Source organism: Sciurus carolinensis, chromosome X (assembly GCF_902686445.1).
Source record: "Sciurus carolinensis chromosome X, mSciCar1.2, whole genome shotgun sequence".
Classification (NCBI taxonomy): domain Eukaryota; kingdom Metazoa; phylum Chordata; class Mammalia; order Rodentia; family Sciuridae; genus Sciurus; species Sciurus carolinensis.
The window spans coordinates 93,053,677-93,070,603 of record NC_062232.1 but is presented as its reverse complement, the minus strand read 5'-3'; the positions used below and the strand labels follow the sequence as shown (position 1 = coordinate 93,070,603).

At 36.3% G+C, this 16,927-nt stretch overlaps 1 protein-coding gene across 1 annotated transcript in view; it reads left to right on the top strand.

The window, feature by feature from the left end:
• Trpc5 (transient receptor potential cation channel subfamily C member 5) overlaps positions 1-16,927 on the top strand; it is a 272,621-nt gene that overhangs the window by 47,010 nt on the left and 208,684 nt on the right. The gene's annotated exons all lie outside the window — the stretch shown is intronic.

The following is a 16,927-nucleotide window of genomic DNA, read 5'->3' as shown; positions in this document are numbered from 1 at the left end:
TCTGTAGGCGGGTAGAAACTGCTCCTGAGGAAATCCATTTTTAATAGGAAATTTTGTAGCTAAAAGATCCCCCATTAAGAAAAAGAAGAAGGAAAATTTCAAGTCAATAGTATAACTGTACATCTTGAAAAACTAGAAAAAGAGCATAGTAAACTCAAAGCTAGCAGAAGAAATAATAATGTTTAGAGATAAAACTGAGAACAAAAATAATAGAGCCAATGGAATTAAAAGTTATTTGGTAACATCAACAATATTGTCAAACCTTTAGACAGACAAAGAAAAAAAATGAAAGAAGGTGCAAATAACTCAAATTGGAAATGAAAGTGGAATCATTGCCATCAACCTTACAGAAAATACCAAAGATTATAAGAGAATGCTATGGACATTTATATGGCAACACATTAAGTGACCTAGACAAAATGAACAAATTACTATATACATACAAATTAATGAAACTGATTTAAAAAGAAATTAAAATTCTGAGCAGTAAAGAGATTTAAACCATACATGAAAGAAACTTGAAAAAGAAACTTGAAAAACTTTTCAACAAAGAAAATTTCAAACCCTGATGGCTTAGCTGGTGAATTCTACCAAACGTTTAAAGAGTAATTAAAATCATCTTTTCTCAAATTGCTCCAAAAGTAAAGAAGAGAGAACATGTGTTCACTCATTGTATGAAGTTAGCATTACCCTGATACCAAAGCCGTATACAGACATTTATAAAAGAAAACTATATACCAATATATCTTATGGATATAGATGCAAAAATCCTCAACAAAATACTAGCAAACTGAAACCAACTTCATATTAAAAAGTTTATATACCATGACCAGTAGTATTTGCCCCCAGGAAAGCAAATGTGGTTCAGCATAAGAAAAATCCATCAATGTAAAACATCATATTAAGAGAAGGAAGAAGAAAAACCACATCATCATCTCAATTAATACAAAAAGCTAATAAATCCAGAAATTTCAGGATATAAAATCAACACAAAAAAATTGGTTGTGTTTCTATATACCAGCCATGAAGAATCCAAAAAGGAAATTACAAAAATAATTCAGTTTTCCATAGCATCCAAACAATTCAAATATCTAAGAATAAATTTCACCAAAGACATGAAAGATGTAGGCTGAGAGCTGAAAAACATTGCTAAAAGAAATGAAAGAAAACCTTAATAAAGAGAAAGACATTGTGTATTCATAGATTACAAAACTTAATATTGTTAAGATGTGAATACTTTCCAACGAAATCTACAGATTCAATGCAATCCCTATCAAAATCTCAATGACATTTTGTTTCAGAAATGGAAAAAGTGATTCCCAAATTCAAATGGAACTTCAAAGGTCCCCAAATAGCCAGAACAATTTTAATGACCTTAGTTATTTATTTTTTATGTGGTGCTGAGAATCGAACCCATTGCCTCGCATATGCTAGGCAGGTGCTCTACCACTGAGCTGCAACCCCAGCCGAAGCCAAAACAATTTTAAAGATAAACATAAGGGTAGAGGACTCACATTTCTTGATTTTAAAACTTACTGCAAAATCACAGTAATAAAAAACAGTTTGGTACTGGCCTAAGGATAGGCATATGGATAAATGGAATTGAATAGAGAGTCCAGAAATATATCCATACATCTATGGCCAATTGATTTTCAATAAAGGTATTGAGACCATTCAATGGGGTAAAGAAAAGTCTTTTTAACAAGTAATGCTAGGACACCTAGACATTCATATGCAAAAGAATCAAATCAGGCCCCTACCTCACAATGTATATGAAAATTAACTCAAAATGGGTATGATCTAAACATAAGAGTTAAACCATAAAACTCTTACAAGAAAAAATAGGGATAAATCCTCATGTCTTTGGATTTCACAATAAATTCCTGTATGTGACAGCAAAAGCATAACAACATAAAATAGATAAATTGGGCTTCTTCAAAATTAAAATCCTTTGTGCATCAAAGGATATATTACCAAGAAAGTGGGAAAGACAACATATAGAAATGGAGAAAACATTTGCAAATCACATATCTACTAAGGGTGTGGCTATATACATATATTTGTATTCATATATCCAGAATGTATAATTTAAAAATTCTTACAATTCAATAACCAAAGATTAAAAACCCAATTAAAAATGTGTAAAGAATTTGAATATACATTTCTCCAAAGAAAATATACAAATTGCAAACATTCACGTGTAAAGATGTTTAATTGCATTGGTGATTAAGGAAATGAAAATCAAAACTAAGAGACTATTCACACCCAATAGGATTTCTTATAATTAAAAAATGTACAATAACAAGTGCTGGTGAAGATATGGAGAAATCAGAACTTTTCTACATTGTTGATAGGAATGCAAATTGATTCAGCTGCTAAGGAAAGCAGTTTGGTTGTTCCTCTAAATGTAAAGGTAAAATTGCTATATGACCCCACAATTCTACCCTTAGATATAGTATCCCAAAGAATTGAAAACAGGTACTCAGGTAAGTATTTTCATAGCAGTCCTATTTATAACAGCCAAAAGGTGGTAACAACCCAAAGGCCCATTGACACATTTATTGATACAAATTGTTTTATATGTATATACAGAAACACAGGAGTCCCCAACTTAAGATGGCTCAATTTGTGATTGTTTTTTAATTTACTTTATGATGGTACAAAAGCAAGACATATTCAGTAGAAACTGCACTTCTCATTTTGAATGTTGTTCTTTTCCTAGACTACCAACATATGGTATGAAACTCTCTCACAGTAGTATACAGCAGTAACAATCTGCAGTTCTCAGCCAGCCACAAAAGGAAACAACCCATAATCTACAGTTTACTTCACTGATAAGCTATGCCATTCAGTAGATTAAGTGTATTGAATGCATTTCAATTTAGGGTTTTTCAGTTTACAGTGGGTTTTTTGGAAGGTAACTCATTGTAAGTCAAGAAGCACTTGTACAATGGAATATTATTCAGTAATCGAAAGGAATGAAGTACTGATAAATGGTACAACATGGATGAACCTTGAAAACATATGAAGTGAAAAAAGTCAGACATGAAAGTTTACATATTGTATGGTTCCATCCATATTAAACATCCAGAACAGATAAATCTGTAAATATAGAATGCAGATTGGTGGTTGCCAGGAGCTGGAATGGAGTGAGTTTGTGAAAGATAGGGAAAAACAGCTTAATGGGTTAGGTGTTTTACTCCATGGTGATAGAAATGTTGTAGAACTAAGTAGAGGTGATGGTTGCATGACACTGTCAGTGTACTAAATACTACTGAATTGATTGTTTTAAAATGGTTAATTTTTATGTTGCATGAATTTTGCCTTTATACTTTATTTTTGAATTATTATTATTAGTATTAGAACTTTATGGTTATACATAGTAGTTGGGTTCATCCTGAAAAACTCACATATGCATGGAAATCAATTTCAGTTCATGATCTTTCCCTTTTACCTCCCGTCCTTCCTCCCCTCTCCCTTTCTCCTTGCTCTACTCTACTAGACTTCCTTTCCCTCATATTAATTTGTATTCGATTGGTTCTTTATGTAATGTTATCCTTCCCTCTCCCTTTCCTTTATTTAATATTTTATTGGTGCATTTTGATTTTACATATAGTGTGATCCACTGTAATATAATTGCACATGCACATAGCACATTCCCCCATACTACCACTTTCCCTCCCCTCCTCTGTCCTCTTGATCTACTGGTCTCTCTTTTCTACTCTACTCTTTTCTTGAGATCCTTTTTTATTCCCATTTTCTCTCTAGCTTCTGCATATGAAAGAAGATATTTGACCCTTGACTTTCTGAGTTGCTTATTTCACTTAGCATGATATTCTCCAGTTCTACCCATTTATGAGCAAATGTCATAATTTCATTCTTCTCCATGGCTGAGTAAAACTCCATTGTGTATATATGCCACATTTTCTTTATCTATTTATCTGTTGACAGACACCTAAGCTGGTTTCATAACTTAACTTTTATGAACTGTACTGGTATAAGCATTGGTATGCATGTATCACTATAGTAATGATACATTATTTTTTTAAATGTGTTAGTATTCAATATGTTTTAAATGTTAATATTTTAAATAGCCTACTCCCATAAATGTAACTAAGAATACAAAACTTCAACAAACTGAAACATAAATAGCCAATTAGCAGGTGCAGGAATTGGAAGCAGTAAGGTTGGGAGGAGTGCACAGTTTAATGACAATTAGAACACTGTCTGACTTTCATAGCCAAGAAACCATCCCAGATGCTTGTCTTGGGTCTGACTAGAGGGAAGGAAGATACACTCAGACCTTTCATCCCAAGCAGGAACAGAAGGAAACAGGAAATAATCCTTCAGTTCTATGTTTCAAGGATCTGTGCTTATTGACCTTTTTCTTTCTGGAAAACATAGTTGATTGTTTTCAGAATTTTACCATAGAGGGACCTCTAGAGACTTGAAACCAGAATTTAGAGACAACTAGGAAAGACAGATTTCCTGGCTGTGTCAGTTTTCTGGCATTGTGACAAAATATCTGAGATAATCAACTTAAAAGGAGGAAAGATTTATTTTGGCTCAGAGTTTTGAAGGTTTCAGTTCATGGTTGGCCCCATTGCTTTGGGGCCTATGGCAAGGTAACACATCATGGTTGGGATGTATAGCAGAGGAAACTTCTCATCTCGTGGTAGCTGGAAAAAAGAAAAAGAAAAAGAGTGGCTTCCCACAATCCCCTTTGAAGGCACTCCCCAAAGACCTAACTAACTTCCTCCCACTAGTCCTCACTGCTTAGTCCCCACCACTTCGCAATAGCACCACACGATGAGAACCAAGACTTCCAACACATTGGCTTTTGAGGGAAATTCAAATCATAGCACTAGCTTATCAAGACTCTTGTAGAAGGCAATAAATGTGTTTTTAATGGAGGCTGAATAGTATAGTAGAGTAGACCTTAAGGTTTAGAATCAAAAGGGCCTGAGTTCAAATCCCAGTTCCGCCCCTCAGCTGTGTGATCTCAGCCTGTTTGCTTAGCCTTATCAAACTTCAGTTTCCCCTTCTGTTAAATGTGAATGTCTGCCTTTACAGGATTATTGTAAGGATTAAGCAGGATATATATATAATGCCCAGTACAATGAATGGCATATAGTAGGTACTCAACACAAGTTGTCTTTCTTCAGTCAAATTACAGATGATTTTTCCCTACCACTCCATCTCCCTTATGGAAAAAAGACAAAAGAATTGGTTAATAAGGAACGATAATAAAACAAAGGTTTGATTATAAAATTTATCAAAACAATTGTATAACAATCCTTTTATATAGCAATGCTTTTGTATATGCACTTGTGTAGCAAAAGCAATACTCTTTCACCTGGCGAGACATACTGCAGGAAGAAGAATGAAAACAGATTCTTCTAAGAGAGATAAGCAGAATGAAAGAAAAATAAAGCTGATGGATAATTCCACTCCAGAATCCCTGCTTTTTCTGTTGGCTCTACAAAAACCCAAGACATCCACATTCCATAGGCAAAAGGAAGCTCAGCTAATGGATAAGTCACAATGAAATGATTCGAGCAAGAGGAGTGATGGCTTTCTTATCCTTCTCAGTAGGCTCCAGGATTCGGAATGCTATAGTAACTAACAATAATGTGAGTATCGATACAGACAGATGTTAATTCAAATTCCAAATCTCCCACTTAAAGCTATGTCCTTGGGCAAGCCACTTTCTTTCTCTAAGCCTTAGAATTCTCATTTACAAGTAATAATACTTATTTTGCTGGGTAGTTGTATGTATTATACAAAATGATACATGATACACGTAAAGTGCTTAGCACAATTCCAATCACATAGTCAATGATGGGTAAATGTTCATTCCCCTTCTGTTTCTATCACATAAAATTTTATCCAATTTTATAGGAAGGAACTCCTTTTTAACACCAGACTGTTATGAAAATGAATCATTATCTCTTTCTTTCTTCTCATCTGAATTACCACTTAAGGGTCCTTTATTTTGAGTTATATAAGTACCTATTAATCTGTCTCAATTTAAAAGTTGAGACAAGAAGTTTTTGTCAGTGGAAAATACAACAAATTAAAAGTTAGAAGCATCAAGTTCAGCCTCTGCTTTTGCACTAAGTACCACACCATCTTTCTGGGCCTGTGTTTACACATTGTGAATGAGGAACCTGGACTCAAGTTTCCCTTCCAGTTTTAAACTAATAATTCCAAACCCACCATATTTCAGTGCATAATTATTTCAGACTAAATGTTTTTGCCAAAAATTGGGGTGCAACTAATATGTGAAGCTTTTTATAAACAATGTGCTGTGTACTTAAAAATTATTTATTACTAAACTGTCTTTGGTGCAAGATTAGGATGCACAAAATGCTCATGAATATACATTAAAATTGAATAGTCCAAATCCACACATATCATTTCTTCATTCAGTAGAGCAAACATTTTTCTGGTCTAAAAAAATGTTGACACATTAGTTGTTATTGATTTGTTCATTACAGTCAAAATTTTACACTTAAGGAAACTAACTATAGCATTGCAAAGTACAGACTTAACAAAATTTAATCTTCAGTGTCAGAGATTCTGTGCCACTATCATTGATTTCCTTATCTGATACACTGTTCTCATCACCTCTCATATAAGAAGGGTTTCCCCATTAGCATAGTACTACAGCACTCAACAAATTGAGCAGGTCAGCTTTGGAAATATAGTGGTAATGCCCATTTGCTGAGATTCTAGGCTTGGAGTTCAGTTCATAGTACACAAAAATATGAATGTGCACTCACTGGTGAATACATTGCTGCCATTTACCTTTTAAGCGACCTGGCAAATAGAATTATACCATGCAATGATTATGCAATGAAAGGTTAGAAATCAATATTTGGATGGAAAAAATAAAGTACAAAGAATATGCAGTGGTGATGATTATGCAGTGAAATATGGTAATCCTTCAGGCTGGCAGTAAAGGACAAGTCACAACTTTGCTAACAAGAAGGAAAGAGTCATGGACATATGGATATTTGAGGGACCCTAAGAGATCAACCATTTTTCTAAGGTTTATTCTCCCTGAAAGTAAGCCTCTGTAATTTATACAAATGGATCAAAATATGCAAATATCCTGGGTATGTGTAATAGTCACTATGTTGCTGCAGAGAATCAGTCTGGTATATTATGATGGGTAATTTGATATGGAATGATTTTGAGATATTCATTAAAGGGCATTCAGAGTTAAAGGCATTTTTAATTTTGTTTTCTACTATGAAACCTATCAAGCTAAAGATTATAGGCATACAGAGGTAAACTTTTTTTCTTTTTTTTCTTATTTTTCATTACTAAGGAATTGAACCCAGGGCCTCACTCATTTTAGGCAAGTACTACAAGGGTAAACTTTGACAACTGTACTTTGAAAGACAATATATAACAGAACTTAAAAACTTCACAAACATTTACACACGTGTGCATACACATGCACACACATGCAATTTCCTTTCCTCCTAAAGAAATAAAGTTTAATCTCTCAAATTATACCATGCATATTTGATTACAAAAATACTTGAATCATTTTCACTCTGTAGGTCAAGCAATCTACCAATACCACCCAAAGTAGAACTACTAAAATGACAAAATTTAGAGAGGTCATTAAATTCTAGTCTCAAGATCAAGGGCAAAAATGTGGTAACTGTTACCTTCATCTTTCTTGTGTAAGAAAAAGGGAAAAACACCTTCAGACTATTAAACAGAGGATTAAATGCCTACAGGGGGAGCTGTCCTCCTCCTTGGCTCACATATTTTGGTGTAGTACCTTTTCTACATAATATGTAATCTAAAAACTCAATGTTGTATACAGTCATTATCCTTAAGACACTTGTAATTCAGCCAAGACTCCACATATGCACATAGAAGCATAAACTATATGGGCTAGAAAGGATCCTTAAAGGTCATCCAGTTCAAGGCTTTTCATACTCTTTCATAGGATTCCACAGAAGGGCCTCAAACTGCCATTTATAGGGATTTAGGAGAATTCTTTGCACCTTGGAGGGTCCATGTCCTTGCTTTATTTAAAGAGACTACTTAGATTCCTTTTCAATCCCATTTTGCATAGTGAGGGGTGTGTGTGTGTGTGTGTGTGTGTGTGTGTGTGTGTGTGGTTAGTTAACTAGTTAGTAGAAAGAGTTCTATGGCCAAAACACAAACCTTGAAATCCACAGCTCTGATTCAAAAGTTTTATTTCAAAGATGAAGAAATAGAAACCCTGAAGGATCCAAAATCCATTCAAAACTGTACTATGTTTGCCAACCCATGAAATGTTGAGGAGAAGAGAGTATACATTGCCTTGTGATATCTCTGCTACTGTGAAATGCCAAATAATTTCTGGAGACAAATCATGTATGTGGGTATGATCACAGACAGACTTGAATGGGACTGCTTCCTAGAGGAGATTGGACTTAAACTGGGTTAGCACCCATTGGGAGGGTTTCAAAGGTTGGAAAGAGGGTGTCTTGTTAGGGGTACACTCTGAGTAGAGGTGCAGGGGCTCTGGAGCATCCAGAAATGTTCTTTCATCTTTTCCTTGCAGAAATAGTGTGGTTGATTCATTAATGATGTTCAATAACATTGAGAAAAACACTATGGTATATATGTGTCAGGTGAGACAGAGTGAGGAATGAAACCAAAATCCATGAAGCAAAAGTTTATTACTCAGACTTACTGGAGAGGTTAGGGTCGTCAACAGGCCAATGGGAAGTCCACAGTCAACAGGGTGTTCAACCAGTTTGGGGGGTGCAAGCGAAGTAGAAGCACCTGTGGGACTGTGTTTTTATTAAGATCTAGGAGTGTTAGTCTTTTAGACTTTCCTGTGGGAGTTGTGAATTTGCTAGTTTAAGTAAAACACATGTGACAGGCAAACTTATTTCAAATGACTCTGATGTTACCATTAGGTTTTATCATGATCAGTAGCTGTGTGAGCACAAGTTGTGGGTCAGTGAGATGAGGAACCAGCAGGCTATGTTGCAAAGAACCATAGGGGAAAGTTTAACTAGGCCAAAGACAATAATAGGCACAACTACATTATGAACAACTTATTTCAGGCCCAAAATCAATGCCAATGCAACAGCTATATTAAATAAATTTATGACATGTTGCCAGTCACATTTCTTGCTCATCAAACTTTTGATTCCCATTCTGACAAACTCTTCCTATTGATGCTTTTAGAACAGTGTACTAAAGAATTCTACCACGTCAGCTTTAGTATGAGTCTTAATAAACTAAAAAAAAATTTCTCAGCAAAGGAAACAATAATGTGAAAAGAGAGACTACAGAGTGGGAGAAAATCTTTTCCACATGAACTTCAGATAAAGCACCAATCTCCAAACTTTATAAAGAACTTAAAAAATTTTATACCAAAAATACAAAGAACCCAGTCAATAAATGGGGTAAGGAACTGGGCAGATACTTCACAGGAGAAGATATACAAGTGATCAACAAATACATGAAAAAGTGTTCAACATCTCTAGTAATTAGAGAAATGCAAATCAAAACCACCCTAAGATTTCATCTCACTCTAATTAGAATGGCTATTATCAAGAACACAAGCAAAAATAATTGTTGGCATGGATGTGGGGAAAAAGGCACACTTGTACATTGCTGGTGGAGTTGCAAATTGGTGCAGCCACTCTGGAAAGCAGTATGGAGATTCCTCGGAAAACTTGGAATGAACCCACCATTTGACCCAATTATCCCACTCCTTGGTTCACACCCAAAAGGGCTTAAAATGAGTATACTATAGTAATGCAGTCACATCAATGTTTATAGCAGCTCAATTCACAATGGCTAGATTGTGGAGGCAACCTAGATGCCCTTCAATAGATGAATGGATAAAGAAACTGTGGTATATATACACAATGGAATATTATTCAGTTATAAAAAAGAATAAAATTATGACATTTGCAGATAAATGTATAGAGTTGGAGAATATCATGCTAAGTGAAATAAGCCAATCCCCAAAAACCAAAGGCAGAATGTTTTCTCTGATAAGTAGATGCTGATACATAACAGGGGGTGAGGGTGGGATGGGTAAGAGAAGAATGGAGGAACTTTGGATTGTGTAGAAGGAAATAGGGAGAAGGAAGGGGGCAGGGTATAAAAAAGACAATGGACTGAGACAGACATAATTACCCTATGTACATGTATGATGTAGAGGTGTGACTCTACATCGTGTACAACCATAGAAATGAAAAGTTGTACCCCATTTGTGTACCATGAATCAAAATGCAGTCTGTAAAAATAAAAATAAATAAAATAAATTTTAAAAATAAAATAAAGTTTCTATAATTGGCATAATCAACTAATTTGCCAGTATTGGGGATTGAACCCAGGAGTACTCTACCACTGAGCTACATCCCCAGTCTTTTTATTTCAAGACAGGCTCTTACTAAGTTGCCTAGGGCTTTGCTAAATTGCTGAGGCTGGCCTAAAATTTGAGATCCTCATGCCTCAGCCTCCTGAGTAGCTGGGATTACAGGCATGCACCACCACACCCTAAGTACTCAGCTCATTTTTGGTTTTATCTCCAATAGCAAGTTTGAGATAAAATGACAAATTGTATCTCATATACTATTATAATTTACATGGTTTTGCTTATATTTAGCTAACCTGTTATAATATTTGAGTTCCCAGTTCCTGCACATAATACTATTGAACTATTATGACCACAAAGATCATTCTCCCTGGAAAATGTTATATCATTATTTCTATTAAAAGTACTAAAGGAAGAAAGAAATTCATGTTGACTTTGGTATGAATAGTATCAGGGACAATTCTAACAAATGATCCCGGTTCAAAGAAAAAGATGGGCGTTCTTATCATTACCTATCAACAATAATTGAGTTACTTCACTTTTTTTGGTGCTGGGAATGGAACCCAGGGACTCACAAATGCTAAGATGCAATGGAGCAACATCCCCAAGCCCTTCAGTTGACATTTTTAACATACCTATGCCACAGGTGTAGAATGAGGGCTCATTACCACTTTCATTCACATAAAATGAGAGTGACAAAGGGGAGATGACTTACCCAAAGTCATGCCACAAATAAATTATTGAGAAGGATTACAACTTTTGTTTCTTAGTTTTTAACAAAGCTTCTTCTCTCCCAAATCATCCTATTTAGAAATATTTCCTCATGTCTATTAAGACTGCTTGAAACTTTCTTTCATCTTTTCTCCTGTTCCTCATAGAGCAGTCAGGTTTCACTGTGGAAGGGCAGATTTATTAGTCATTGTTCTTTAGATATATTATTATAAATAATTGACTTATGATTATAAAAACCCAAATGTCCCAAGACCTACATAGTGGACACCCAGGAGAACTGATGGTATAGTTTCAGTCCAAGTCTGAAAGCCCAAGGACCAAAAGAATGGATTGTGTAAGTTCCAGCCCCCAAAATGGCAGTCTTCATACCCAGAAAAAAACAATGTTTTAGTATGAGTCCAAAAGCAGAAAAAGATTTATGTTCTAGCTGAAGTTGTCAGTCAAGAGGTGCCCCCTCTTACAGGACAGTCAGTTTTTTTCTTCTATTCAGACCTTCAACTGATTGGATGAGATCCATTCACATTAAGAAAGACAAGGTGCTTTACTCCATATACCAATTTATATAATAATCATATCCACAAACATCCTCACACACACACCGAGAATAATGTTTGACCAAAAGTCAAGGTATCTCATATCCCAGTCAAGTTGACACATAAAATTACCCATCACAGTAGGGATGGGAGAAACTCTTTCAGGAGAGATAGAACTTGGGGAATAATCAGTCCATTATCATGTACTCAGACATGGAACAGCATCCCCAAGAAGGTGTGGTTCATTTTTAAGATGGTATAAATTAGATGAATCTTACAAGCCCAGAATTTCTTTAGAAAAGTTTTACAGAGATTAAAGACACCATTTCCTAACTCTATAAGTGGGGCAAAGGTGTAAAATTACTAGTTATAATTGCCTTCAATCCCTTTTTAATTTTCTTTTACTTGGACTGGTCCAAGTTTGCATTTTCCTGTCTGTTGGGACTTGGGCAGGGCTAGAGCAGCAAGGGTATGAGAATATCTAAAAAAGGCACCATGAGCCTCTGAAAACATAGAAATATAGCTGTAGATAAAGGCAGATATAGAAGCAGAATATAAGAACATTAGGAAAAGAATCCAGATATGTGGAGTTCATGGAAACTGTAGATTATTATAAGATAATATATCAGATTCAGGCAAGCTGTTATGGTATAGATATGAGGTGTCCCCCAGAAGCTCACATGTGACACAAGGCAAGAAGACTTGGAGGAAAAATGATTGGGTTACAGCCTTAACCTAATCAGATAATTGATCCCTAATGGGATTAACTGAGTGGTAACTAGAGGCAGGTGAGTTATGGCTGGAGGAAGTGATTCATTGGAGGCGTGGCTTTGGGGTATATATCTTGTATCTGGAGAGTGGAGTCTCTCTGCTTTCTGACAATCATGGGAGCTGCTTCCCTCTGCCACACTTTTCCACCATGATATCCTGCCTCACCTTGAACCGGGAGGAATGGAGCCTGCTATCTATGGACTGAGACCTCTGAAATCATGATACCCTAAATAAACATTTCTTTCCTTTACAGTTGTTCTGGTCAGGTCTTTGAGTCACAGCAGTGAAAAAGCTGACTAAACATAGACATAGAAACTCTAGAGGCCACAGGGTAAGGCAAGCCCAAGGAAGGGCTACAGAAGCTCCAAAGATAATAAGCCTTAAAAACAAGACAGGGAGGTTTCAAGATGGCGGACTAGAGGGCGGCTGCATTTCCTGTTGCTCCAGGACGCAGGATTCAAAAGAGGAGATAGTGAGAGACTTGGGACCAACTCACAGCCACCGGGTGAGTCTCTCCCGTTGGGGAGGCATCCTGGATGGGGCGGTAGCCCCGGAAAACAGGGAACTTTGTGAAGTAGAGTTGCTCGGCGAGACGCCCCTCCCTCCACAGGAACGGTAAACGGACACCTGGGATCATCGTAGAGGAGGCGGCTCAGCACAGCGCTTGGACTCGGAGCAACCACTGGGGATCCAGGCGGCTGCCTGAGGAGGAGCAGCGTGGCGAGCTGTTTAGACTCAGAGCGACCCCTTCTGAACACTGGAGGCTGCCCGGAGAAAGAGGAGGAACGTGGCGGGTCGCTTGGTCTAGGAGTGACTGCATCAGAGCCACAGGCGGTTGCCAGAGGAGGAGCTCATTCCAATACTTCTCAAAGTATTCCATAAAATAGAAGAGGAGGGAACCCTCCCAAACTCGTTCTATGAAGCCAATATTACCCTGATACCTAAACCAGACAGAGACACATTGAGGAAAGAAAATTTCAGACCAATATCCTTAATCAACATCGACGCAAAAATTCTCAACAAAATTTTAGCAAATCGCATACAAAAACATATTAAAAAGATAGTGCACCATGATCAAGTGGGTTTCATCCCAGGGATGCAAGGTTGGTTCAACATCAGGAAATCAATAAATGTAATTCACCATATCAATAGACTTAAAGTCAAGAATCACATGATTATTTCAATAGATGCAGAAAAAGCATTTGATAAAATACAGCACCCCTTCATGCTCAAAACACTAGAAAAAATAGGGATAGTGGGAACATTCCTTAACATTGTAAAGGCCATCTATGCTAAGCCCATGGCTAATATCATTCTAAATGGTGAAAAACTGAAAACATTCCCCCTTAAAACTGGAACAAGGCAGGGATGCCCTCTTTCACCACTTCTTTTCAATATCGTCCTTGAAACTCTAGCCAGAGCAATTAGACAGACCAAAGAAATTAAAGGGATATGAATAGGAAAAGAAGAACTCAAACTATCCCTGTTTGCTGATGATATGATTATATACTTAGAGGAACCAGGAAATTCCACCAGAAAACTTTTAGATCTCATAAGTGAATTCAGTAAAGTAGCGGGATATAAGATCAATGCACATAAATCTAAGGCATTTTTATACATAAGTGATGATTCTTCAGAAAGAGAAATTAGGAAAACTACCCCATTCACAATAGCATCAAAAAAAATAAAATACTTGGGAATCAATCTCACAAAAGAGGTGAAAGACCTCTACAGTGAGAACTACAGAACACTAAAGAAAGAAATTAAAGAAAACCTCAGAAGATGGAAAGATCTCCCATGTTCTTGGATAGGAAGAATTAATATTGTCAAAATGGCCATACTACCTAAAGTGCTATACAGATTCAATGCAGTTCCAATTAAAATCCCAATGATATACCTTACAGAAATAGAGCAAGCAATTATGAAATTCATCTGGAAGAATAAAAAACCCAGAATATCTAAAGCAATCCTCAGTAGAAAGAGTGAAGCAGGGGGTATCACAATACCAGATCTTCAACTCTACTACAAAGCAATAGTAACAAAAACGGCATGGTATTGGTACCAAAATAGAAAGGTGGATCAATGGTACAGAATAGAGGACACGGACACAAACCCAAGTAAATACAATTTTCTCATACTAGACAAAGGGGCCAAAAATATGCAATGGAGAAAAGATAGCCTCTTCAACAAATGGTGCTGGGAGAATTGGAAATCCATATGCAACAGAATGAAACTAAACCCATATCTCTCACCATGCACGAAACTAAACTCAAAATGGATTAACGACCTCGGAATCAGACCAGAGACCTTGCATCTTATAGAAGAAAAAGTAGGTCCAGAGCTTCAACATGTCGGCTTAGGACCAGACTTCCTCAACAGGACTCCCATAGCACAAGAAATAAAAGCAAGAATCAATAACTGGGATAGATTCAAACTAAAAAGCTTTCTCTCAGCAAAGGAAACTATCAGCAATGCAAAGAAAGAGCCTACAGAGTGGGAGAAAATCTTTGCCAATCATACTTCAGATAGAGCACTAATCTCCAGAATCTATAAAGAACTCAAAAAACTCTACACCAAGAATGCAAATAATCCAATCAACAAATGGGCTAAGGAAATGAATAGACACTTCACAGAAGAAGATCTACAAGCAATCAACAAACATATGGAAAAATGTTCAACATCTCTAGTAATAAGAGAAATGCAAATCAAAACCACCCTAAGATTCCATCTCACCCCAATTAGAATGGTGATTATCAAGAATACAAGCAACAACAGGTGTTGGCGAGGATGTGGGGAGAAAGGTACACTCATACATTGCTGGTGGGGCTGCAAATTAGTGTAGCCACTCTGGAAAGCAGTGTGGAGATTCCTTAGAAAACTTGGAATGGACCCACCATTTGACCCAGCTATCCCACTCCTTGGCCTATACCCAAAGGATTTAAAATCAGCATATTACAGAGATACAGCCACATCAATGTTCATAGCTGGTCAATTCACAATAGCCAGATTGTGGAACCAACCTAGATGTCCTTCAATTGATGAATGGATAAAGAAACTGTGGTATATATATACAATGGAATATTACTCAGCCATAAAGAATGATAAATTTATGGCATTTGCAGGCAAATGGATGAAACTGGAGAATATCATGCTAAGTGAGATAAGCCAATCTCAAAAAAACAAAGGACGAATGATATCGCTAATAAGTGGATGATGACACATAATGGGGGGTGGGAGGGGTTAGTGTTAGGGTTAGAGTTAGGGTTAGGGAGGGGGGCAAGAATGAAGGAAGGACTGCATAGAGGGAAAAGAGGGGTGGGAGGGTGGGGGGAAAGGGAAAAAAATAACAAAATGAATCAAACAACATTACCCTATGTAAATTTATGATTACACAAATGGTATGCCTTTACGCCATGTACAAACAGAGAAACAACATGTATCCCATTTGTTTACAATAAAATAAAAAAAAAAAACAAGACAGGTCCTGTCTCTGACAGAAAGCCTTTTAGCCTTTTTCACAGGATTCTAAGACCTCCTTGCCAAAATTTGGCCAATTCAGGACCAAAAAGGCTGCACATTCCAGAATCAGAATTTTTGTCAGAAAATTCTGCCAAAGACTATGAGAAACCCATAAGAGGCTGAAGGTTGGGAACATATTTCAGTGATTTCAATGGCAGGTGGTAGATTTGCAAAGAGAAAGTGAAGAAGAAAGAAGAAAGGAGGCAGGAAAGAATTTAAAAGTAACTAAGTCCTGTTTGTAAATTAAAAGTGTGTGTGATATATATATATATATATATATATATATATATATATATATATATATATATATCTCCCCAAGGACTATTTTAATAAAAGGGCTTTGCTTTATTGGAATGAACTCTAAATGCTAAAAAATAAATCACAGAAAAATGTTAGTCTTGCTGTCAATAAAACCCATAGCAGTTAATCTTGTCCCAGAAAAATATTATTTACAGTAAATCTCATTGTGATTAACATATTTTTGCTTTTTGTTGAACTGGAGCCAAGCTGGAAGACCTTGCCAATATGATTTTATTTTTGTGGTTGTAAATTTGGAACTATCATGAACTTCTCTTCCTCTTGTAAGCTGTGACTTTTCCAGATTCCATACTCCCACTGCATGACAATTATACTAAAAAGCAATTTATAGGTATTTGTTGTGATGTCCCATCTATAATGGTGAATGAGAGCACTTGTTCATTCACTCAACACAAGTATTGAGCTCCTAGTATGTGCCAGGCATTGTTCTAGACACTGGAGATATAGCAGTAGGAAAATTGCTTAAAATTGCACTCTCTCAGGGCTGTGGTTATAGCTCAGTGGAAGAGAACTTGCCTAGCACATGTGAGGCACTGGGTTCCATCCTCAGCACCACATAAAAATAAATAAAATAAAGGTCCATTGACAACTAAAATAATATAAAAATTATATTTAAATTTTTTAAAATTGTACTTTCTCAGGAATCTTGTGTTCTTGTGAACGTCCCACATACTATTTGAAGGACCTGATAACTAGGACT